A 10,685-nucleotide genomic window follows, 5' to 3' on the forward strand; every position below is an offset into this window, starting at 1 on the left:
AATGAAACTGAACCACATTCTTACACCATACAGAAAAATCAATAAAAATGGGTGAAATACCCAAATGTGAGACAGAAAATCATCAAAATCCTAGAGGAGAAAAGAGGCAGCAACCTCTTTGAACTCAGCTGTAACAACTTAATAGACATGTCACTGAATGAAAGGGAAACAAACTAAACATGAATAATTGGGACTTCATCAAAATGAAAATCTTCTGCACAGTGAAGGAAACAATTAACAAAAGTAAAAGGCAGCCTACAGAATGGGAGAAGATATTTGCAAAGGAAGCATCTGGTGAAGGGTTAGTATCCAAAACCTATAAAGAATTTATCAAAATCACCCCAAAAAACAAATAACCCAGTGAAGAAATGGGCAGAAGACATAAGTAGACACTTTTCCAAGGAAAACATCCAGAAGGCTAACAAACACATGAAAGATGCTTCACATCACTTATCATCAGGGAAATACAAATCAGAACCACAATGAAATACTGCCTCACAGCTGTCAGAATGGCTAAAATTAACAATACAAAAAACAACAGGTGTTGACAAGGATATGGAGAAAGGAGAACCATCTTGTACTTTTGGTGGCAATGCAAACTGGTGCAGCCACTCTGGAAAAAAGTATGGAGTTTCCTCAAAAAACTGAAAATAGAACTACTCTATGACCCAGCAATTGTACTATTAGGTATTTACCCAAAGGATACAAAAATACCATTTTGAAGGGGTACATGCACCCCAATGTTTATAGCAGCATTATCAATCTTAGCCTACCTATGGAGTGAGCCCAAAAGTCCATCAATTGACAAATGGATATAGATGTCGTGTACATTACAATGGAATATTACTCATCCATTAAACAGAATGTAATATTTCCATTTGCAAAGAGGTGGATGGAGCTGGAATGCATTTTGCTAAGCAAAATAGTTCAATCAGAGAAATACAAATACCATAGTATATCACTCATATGTGGAATTTAAGAAACAAATAGTTAAATATATGGGAAGTGCAGGGAAAGAGGAGACAAAGGGAACGTACCGCAAGAGACTCTTAACAATGCAGAATAAACTGAGGGTTGATGGAGTGAGGTGTGTGGGAGATGGGCTAGATGGGTTACTGGTATTAAGGAGGGCACTTGTTGTGATGTGCACTGGGTGTTGTATGTATGTGATTAATCATTGAATTCTACTCCTAAAACCAATTTTGCACTGTATGTTGGCCAACTAAATTTTAAATTAAAAAATATATATTACGTTAGCTGAAATTTTTACATATATGTCCTTTATTATTGTAAGGTATGTTCCTTTAAAAACACTTTGTTGCAGTGAATAAAACAGAGAAAAGTTGCTGCCCTCATGAAGCTTACATTCTAGTGGGGTAGGGAGATAATTAACAAATTAATCATAAAATCTACTAAATGTCAGATGGTAATAAGAATAATGGAGACAAATGAAGCAGAGAAGAGGGATACAGTGTTGATATGGGGTAGGGGTGTTATTTTAAATAAAGTGGTCAGGGAAGAACAAAAATAAAAAATAAAAAATAAATAAAAAATAAAAATAAAAACACTTTGTCAAGAGCTTTAATCATAAATGAATACTGAATATTGTCAAATTATTTTTCTGCCTTTATAAAATAATCATACAAATTTTATCCTTCATTTTGTAAACTGCATTTATGATGTTGATTGATTTGCATATATTGAACCATCCTTGAGTTCCCAGAATAAATCTGACTTCATAGAGGTACATGATCCTATTAAGTTATTGTTAAATGTTATTTGCTGATATTTGGTTCAGAATATTTGGAACACTGTTCATTAGGGAAATTGTTTTTTTTTCTACTTCTTTTATTTTTTATCTTTCTCTTTCCTGTGTTTGTCCAGTTTTGTAAACAGGTTAATGTTGACGTTATACAATGTATTTGGAAGCTTTCCTTTCTCTTATAAATTTTGGAGTAGTTTGATGGGAATAGGTACTAATTTTTCATTAATTGTTTAATAGAATTGACTTGTGAGGCCATCTCATCTTGGACTATTTTCCAGGAATATGTTAATTTTATTTTTTATTTTTTTTTTAATTTACATCCGAATTAGTTAGCATGTAGTGAAACAATGATTTCAGGAGTAGATTCTTTAATGCCACTTACCCATTTAGCCCATCCCCCCTCCCACAACCCCTCCAGCAACCCTCAGTTTGTTCTCCATATTTATGAGTCTCTTCTGTTTTGTCCCCCTCCTTGTTTTTATATTATTTTTGTTTCCCTTCCCTTATGTTCATCTGTTTTGTCTCTTAAAGTCCTCATATGAGTGAAGTCATTTGAAACTACGTGGATGGAACTGGAGAGTATTATGCTAGGTGAAATTAGTCAGTCAGAGAAAGACAATCTTTTTTTTATTACTGATTCCATTTAACTGCTTTTTACTTGTTCAAATGTTTTATTTCCCCCGTTATAGTTTAAGAGGCTATATATTTCTTTTAAGTTGTCCAATTTATTGGCATGTAATTTTTCATAATATGTGCTTATAAGTCTTTGTGTTTCTGTGGTGTTCATTGTTGTTTCTTTTCTAAGAGGGAAATTTATAACAATACCAGATAAAAACACTACAAAAAAAGAACTAAAGGCCAACAACTCTGATTATTATAGACGCAAAATTCCTCAAAATATACTAAAATGGAAACCAACTATACATTAAAAAATCATTCACCATGATGAGGTGGGATTTGTCACTTGGATGCAAGGGTGGTTCAATATTCACATCACAGCAACAAGAGAAAAAGTAAAAACCATATGATCACATCAATAAATGCAGCAAAAGCATCTGACAAATTCCAACCTCATTTCATGATAAAAGCCCTCAACAAAGTTGGTTTAGAGGTACCATGACTCAACATATTAAAGGCCTTATCTGAAAAACCCATAGCTAACATCATACTAACAGTGGAAAACTGAGTTTTTCTCCTAAAGACAAGAAAAAGACAAGGATTCCCACTCTAACCCATTTATTCAACATAGTACTGGAAGTTCTAGTCACACCATAAATTCAAGAAAAATAAATATAAGTCATCCAAATTTGTAAGTAAAAAGCATAAATTTTACTATTTGCAGATGACATGATACTATATATAGGAAACCCTGAAGCATCTACCAAAAAACTACTAGACCTGATACATAAATTCAGTTAATGTCATGGGGTACAAATTCAACATAAAGAAATCTGTTGCATTTCTATAAAAAATACTGAAGTAAGAGAAAGAGAAATTAACAAAACAATCCCATTTTCTTTTTTTTTTTTTTAATTTTTTTTTCAACGTTTATTTATTTTTTGGGACAGAGAGAGACAGAGCATGAACGGGGGAGGGGCAGAGAGAGAGGGAGACACAGAATCGGAAACAGGCTCCAGGCTCCGAGCCATCAGCCCAGAGCCTGACGCGGGGCTCTAACTCACGGACCGTGAGATCGTGACCTGGCTGAAGTCGGACGCTTAACCGACTGCGCCACCCAGGCGCCCCAAAACAATCCCATTTTCAATTGCACACAAGTGAACAAGATAACAAGAATGAACTTAACTAAGGAGGTGAAAGACTTGGACTAAATTAGGAAATTAGAAAATAGGAAGAAAATGGTTGTTGGGAAGAAGATGTCGGCGTAGGAAGACGCTGGGCGCACCGCGCGTCCTGCTGATCACTTAGATTCCACCTACACCTGCCGAAATAACCCAGAAAACCGCCAGAGGATTAGCAGAAGGGAGTCTCTGGAGCCAAGCGCAGATGAGAGGCCCACGGAAGAGGGGCCCCTCCTGAAGTGGATCACCTAAGGAGAAGCGAGCTAAGCCTGCTCCTCCTGCCCCTGTGCACCTTGCCCACCCACCCCAGCTAATACGCCAGATCCTGCAAGTAGCCCAGACGGGCCACACCACCCCACAGTGAATCCCGCCCCTAGGAGAGGGGAAGAGAAGGCACACACCAGTCGGACTGTGGCCCCATTGGTGGGCTGGGGGCAGACATCAGGTCTGACTGCGGCCCCGCCCACCAACTCCAGTTATACACCACAGCACAGGGGAAGTGCCCTGCAGGGCCTCACCACTCCAGGGACTATCCAAAATGACCAAGTGGAAGAATTCCCCTCAGAAGAATCTCCAGGAAATAACAACAGCTAATGAACTGATCAAAAAGGATTTAAATAATATAACAGAAAGTGAATTTAGAATAATAGTCATAAAAGTAATCGCTGGGCTTGAAAACAGTATAGAGGACAGCAGAGAATCTCTTGCTACAGAGATCAAGGGACTAAGGAACAGTCACGAGGAGCTGAAAAGCGCTTTAAACGAAATGCAAAACAAAATGCAAACCACCACAGCTCGGATTGAAGAGGCAGAGGAGAGTATAGGTGAACAAGAAGATAAAGTTATGGAAAAAGAGGAAGCTGAGAGAAAGAGATAAAAAAATCTAGGAGTATGAGGGGAAAATTAGAGAACTAAGTGATACACTAAAAAGAAATAATATACGCATAATTGGTATTCCAGAGGAGGAAGAGAGAGGGAAATGTGCTGAAGGGGTACTTGAAGAAATAATAGCTGAGAACTTCCCTGAACTGGGGAAGGAAAAAGGCATTGAAATCCAAGAGGCACAGAGAACTCCCTTCAGACGTAACTTGAATCCATCTTCTGCACGACATATCATAGTGAAACTGGCAAAATACAAGGATAAAGAGAAAATTCTGAAAGCATGAAGGGATAAACGTGCCCTCACATATAAAGGGAGACCTATAAGACTTGTGACTGATCTCTCTTTTGAAACTTGGCAGGCCAGAAAGGATTGGCACGATATTTTCAGTGTGCTAAACAAGAAAAATATGCAGCCGAGAATCCTTTATCCAGCAAGTCTGTCATTTAGAATAGAAGGAGAGATAAAGGTCTTCCCAAACAAACAAAAACTGAAGGAATTGGTCACCACTAAACCACCACTACAAGAGATCCTAAGGGGGATCCTGTGAGACAAAGTATCAGAGACATCACTACAAGCATAAAACATACAGATCACAATGACTCTAAACCCGTATCTTTCTATAATAACACTGAATGCAAATGGATTAAATGCGCCAACCAAAAGACATAGGGTATCAGAATGGATAAAAAAACAAGACCCATCTATTTGCTGTCTACAAGAGACTCATTTTAGACCTGAGGACACCTTTAGATTGAGAGTGAGGGGATGGAGAACTATTTATCATGCTACTGGACGCCAAAAGAAAGCTGGAGTAGCCATACTTATATCAGACAAACTAGACTTTAAATTAAAGGCTGTAGCAAGAGATGAAGAAGGGCATTATATAATAATTACAGGGTCTATCCATCAGGAAGAGCTAACAATTATAAATGTCTAGGCACCGAATACCGGAGCCCCCAAAAATATAAAACAATTACTCATAAACAGAAGCAACCTTATTGAGAAGAAGGTGGTAATTGCAGGGGACTTTAACACTCCACTTACAGAAATGGATAGATCATCTAGACACACGGTCAATAAAGAAACAAGGGCCCTGAATGATACATTGGATCAGATGGGCTTGACAGATGTATTTAGAACTCTGCATCCCAAAGCAACAGAATATACTTTCTTCTCGAGTGCACATGGAACATTCTCCAAGATAGATCACATACTGGGTCACAAAACAGCCCTTCATAAGTATACAAGAATTGAAATTATACCATGCATACTTTCAGACCACAATGCTATGAAGCTTGAAATCAACCACAGGAAAAAGTCTGGAAAACCTCAAAAAGCATGGAGGTTAAAGAACACCCTACTAACGAATGAATGGGTCAACCAGGCAATTAGAGAAGAAATTAAAACATATATGGAAACAAACGAAAATGAAAATACAACAATCCAAACGCTTTGGGATGCAGCGAAGGCATTCCTGAGAGGAAAATACATTGCAATCCAGGCCTATCTCAAGAAACAAGAAAAATCCCAAATACAAAATCTAACAGCACACCTGAAGGAAATAGAAGCAGAAGAGCAAAGGCAGCCTAAACCCAGGAGAAGAAGAGAAATAATAAAGATCAGAGCAGAAATAAACAATATAGAATCTAAAAAAACTGTAGAGCAGATCAACGAAACCAAGAGTTGGTTTTTTGAAAAAATAAACAAAATTGAAAAACCTCTAGCCAGGCCTCTTAAAAAGAAAAGGGAGATGACCCAAATACATAAAATCATGAATGAAAATGGAATTATTACAACCAATCCCTCAGAGATACAAACAATTATCAGGGAATACTGTGAAAAATTATATGCCAACAGATGGGACAACCTGGAAGAAATGGACAAATTCCTAAACACCCACACTCTTCCAAAACTCAATCAGGAGGAAAGAGAAAGCTTGAACAGACCCATAACCAGCGAAGAAATTGAATCGGTTATCAAAAACCTCCCAACAAATAAGAGTCCAGGACCAGATGGCTTCCCAGGGGAGTTCTACCAGACGTTTAAAGCAGAGATAATACCTATCCTTCTCAAGCTATTCCAAGAAATAGAAAGGGAAGGAAAACTTCCAGACTCATTCTATGAAGCCAGTATTACTTTGATTCCTAAACCAGACAGAGACCCAGTAAAAAAAGACAACTACAAGCCAATATCCCTGATGAATATGGATGCAAAAATTCTCAACAAGATACTAGCAAATCGAATTCAACAGCACATAAAAAGAATTATTCACAATGACCAAGTGGGATTCATTCCTGGGATGCAGGGCTGGTTCAACATTCGCAAATCAATCAACGTGATACATCACATTAACAAAAAAAAAAAAAAGAGAAGAACCATATGATCCTGTCAATTGACGGAGAAAAGGCCTTTGACAAAATCCAGCACCCTTTCTTAATAAAAACCCTGGAGAAAGTCGGGATAGAAGGAACATACTTAAAGATCATAAAAGCCATTTATGAAAAGCCCACAGCTAATATCATTCACAACGGGGAAAAAACTGAGAGCTTTTTCCCTGAGATCAGGAACACGAAACGGATGCCCACTCTTACCACTGTTGTTTAACATAGTGCTGGAAGTTCTAGCATCAGCAATCAGACAACAGAAGGAAATCAAAGGCATCAAAATTGGTAATGATGAAGTCAAGCTTTCGCTTTTTGCAGACGACATGATATTATACATGGAAAATCCGATAGACTCCACCAAAAGTCTGCTAGAACTGATACATGAATTCAGCAAAGTTGCAGGATACAAAATCAATGTACAGAAATCAGTTGCATTCTTATACACTAACAATGAAGCAACAGAAAGACAAATAAAGAAACTGATCCCATTCACAATTGCACCAAGAAGCATAAAATACCTAGGAATAAATCTATCCAAAGATGTAAAAGATCTGTATGCTGAAAACTATAGAAAACTTATGAAGGTAATTGAAGAAGATTTAAAGAAATGGAAAGACATTCCCTGTTCATGGATTGGAAGAATAAATATTGTCAAAATGTCAATACTACCCAAAGCTATCTACACATTCAATGCAATCCCAATCAAAATTGCACCAGCATTCTTCTCGAAACTAGAACAAGCAATCCTAAAATTCATATGGAACCACAAAAGGCCCCGAATAGGCAAAGTAATTTTGAAGAAGAAGACCAAAGCAGGAGGCATCACAATCCCAGACTTTAGCCTCTACTACAAAGCTGTCATCATCAAGACAGCATGATACTGGCACAAAAGCAGACACATAGACCAATGGAATAGAATAGAAACCCCAGAACTAGACCCACAAACGTATGGCCAACTCATCTTTGACAAAGCAGGAAAGAACATCCAATGGAAAAAAGACAGCCTCTTTAACAAATGGTGCTGGGAGAACTGGACAGCAACATGCAGAAGGTTGAAACTAGACCACTTTCTCACACCATTCACAAAAATAAACTCAAAATGGATAAAGGACCTGAATGTGAGACAGGAAACCATCAAAACCTTAGAGGAGAAAGCAGGAAAAGACCTCTCTGACCTCAGCCGTAGCAATCTCTTACTCGACACATCCCCAAAGGCAAGGGAATTAAAAGCAAAAGCGAATTACTGGGACCTTATGAAGATAAAAAGCTTCTGCACAGCAAAGGAAACAACCAACAAAACTAAAAGGCAACCAACGGAATGGGAAGATATTTGCAAATGACATATCAGACAAAGGGCTAGTATCCAAAATCTATAAAGGGCTCACCAAACTCCACACACGAAAAACAAATAACCCAGTGAAGAAATGGGCAGAAAACATGAAAAGTCACTTCTCTAAAGAAGACATCCGGATGGCCAACAGGCACATGAAAAGATGTTCAACGTTGCTCCTTATCAGGGAAATACAAATCAAAACCACACTCAGATATCACCTCACACCAGTCAGAGTGGCCAAAATGAACAAATCAGGAGACTATAGATGCTGGAGAGGATGTGGAGAAACGGAACCCTCTTGCACTGTTGGTGGGAATGCAAATTGGTGCAGCCGCTCTGGAAAGCAGTGTGGGGGTTCCTCAGAAAATTAAAAATAGACCTACCCTATGACCCAGCAATAGCACTGCTAGGAATTTATCCAAGGGATACAGGAGTACTGATGCATAGGGGCACTTGTACCCCAATGTTTATAGCAGCACTCTCAACAATAGCCAAATTATGGAAAGAGCCTAAATGTCCATCAACTGATGCATGGATAAAGAAATTGTGGTTTATATACACAATGGAATACTACATGGCAATGAGAAAGAATGAAATATGGCCTTTTGTAGCTACGTGGATGGAACTGGAGAGTGTGATGCTAAGTGAAATAAGCCATACAGAGAAAGACAGATACCATATGGTTTCACTCTTATGTGGATCCTAAGAAACTTAACAGAAACCCATGGGGGAAGGGAAGAAAAAAAAAAGAGGTTAGAGTGGGAGAGAGCCAAAGCATAAGAGACTGTTAAAAACTGAGAAGAAACTGAGTGTTGATGGGGGGTGGGAGGGAGGGGAGGGTGGGTGATGGGTATTGAGGAGGGCACCTTTTGGGATGAGCACTGGGTGTTGTATGGAAACCAATTTGACAATAAATTTCATATATTAAAAAAAAAGAAAATTAGAAAATATTAATTAAATAAATTGAAGATGACGAAAGAAATGGTAAGATACTACATGGTCATGAATTGGGAGAATAAATATTGTTAAAACATACATACTACCAAAAGTAATCTACAGATTTAATGAAACATCTATCAAGAGATCAGCAGCAGTTTTTCATAGAACTACATCAAATAATTGAAAAATTTTATAGGACTTCAGAAGATCCCAAATAACCAAAGAAATTTTTAGAAGTACAAAACTGTAATATCACAATCCCATATTTAAAGATATCCAAAAAAGCTGTAGTAATCCAAACAGTAGGTACTGGAACAAAAAATGTAAAAATATTCCAATGGAAAAGATTAGAGAGGAAAATATAAACACTTGATTATAGGCCAATTAATCAAAAAAAGTAGGCAAGAATATGCAATAGGAAAAAGACAGTCTTTGAAAATGGTGCTAGGAAAGCTGGTCAGCTAAATGCAAAACAGTGAAAGTGGACCACTTTCTTATACAATAAACACAAATAAAATCCAAATAGATTAAATACCAAATGTGACACCTGAAACCATACATTTTTTTTAGAAGAAAACATAGGCAGTAATTTCTCTGACATCAGCCACAGCAATACTTTTTCAAAATATATCCCTAAGGCAACAAAAACAAAAACAAAAACAAAAATAAACTATTTGGAACACATTGAAATAAAAATCGTTTTCAAACAAAAACAAAAATAAACTATTTGGAACACATTGAAATAAAAATCGTTTTTCCTGAGGTTTGAGAAAAAGACTAGGAGGACTCTAGGCTCACTTTCTCCCATGTTTACTACTATGTATCACTGACATCTGAATAAAGAAACAAGATAGCGATTGGTGGACTGGCGGAAAAAATGCCACAAGTAAATGTGGAGAAGAAGGTGCATTGAGAGGTTTTGAAGCGCAACAATGGTGATGAGGAGCTACCTGAAGGAAAGAGAGAGCTGTGATTACAGAGACTGGAAAGCACCAGGGAGCCCACACATGGAAAACGTATCCCTATTAAGTCTGGCCTTGAAAAAAAGAGAAGTTCAATTCCACAAGTTTGTATAAGCAGTGTTTCTTGGAGACTGGAGTTTTAAAGTCAGCTGAATAATCACTGGGTGAGTCATGAGGGCCAGTGGTAACTGAGGCCCTACCCATAACGAGACAACAGCCTGAGGAGAGACAACATAGAAGTGACAGCTTGCACGATGGGCAGATCTGTTTACTGGTTTCAGAGCATTTTGGGGGACTTCTCTGGGAAGAAAGGAGCTGGTAGGCACCATTTTCCTCCTGTGCCTTCCAGCATAAACACAGGCCATCTGTGAGAGGCAATGCTGCATAGACACTTGCTACCTAACTCACTAGCAATATGTCCAAGAACTTGCCCACTCCAAGTGTGCTGACCTTGGCCCTGGGCTCAGCACAAAGTTTGTTACCTATGCTGCACCCCCTGCAGCCACCAGGTCTAGGACTAGAGGTTCAAAGCAAATTTCACTAACAGGGCCACTCCACACCCAAGGTCATCTGTGGTCATGCTTCCCCAGAGACAGCCTGCCTGGGGCTCACTATCATCA

This window comes from Lynx canadensis, chromosome X, assembly GCF_007474595.2.
Source record: "Lynx canadensis isolate LIC74 chromosome X, mLynCan4.pri.v2, whole genome shotgun sequence".
Taxonomy (NCBI): Eukaryota; Metazoa; Chordata; class Mammalia; order Carnivora; family Felidae; genus Lynx; species Lynx canadensis.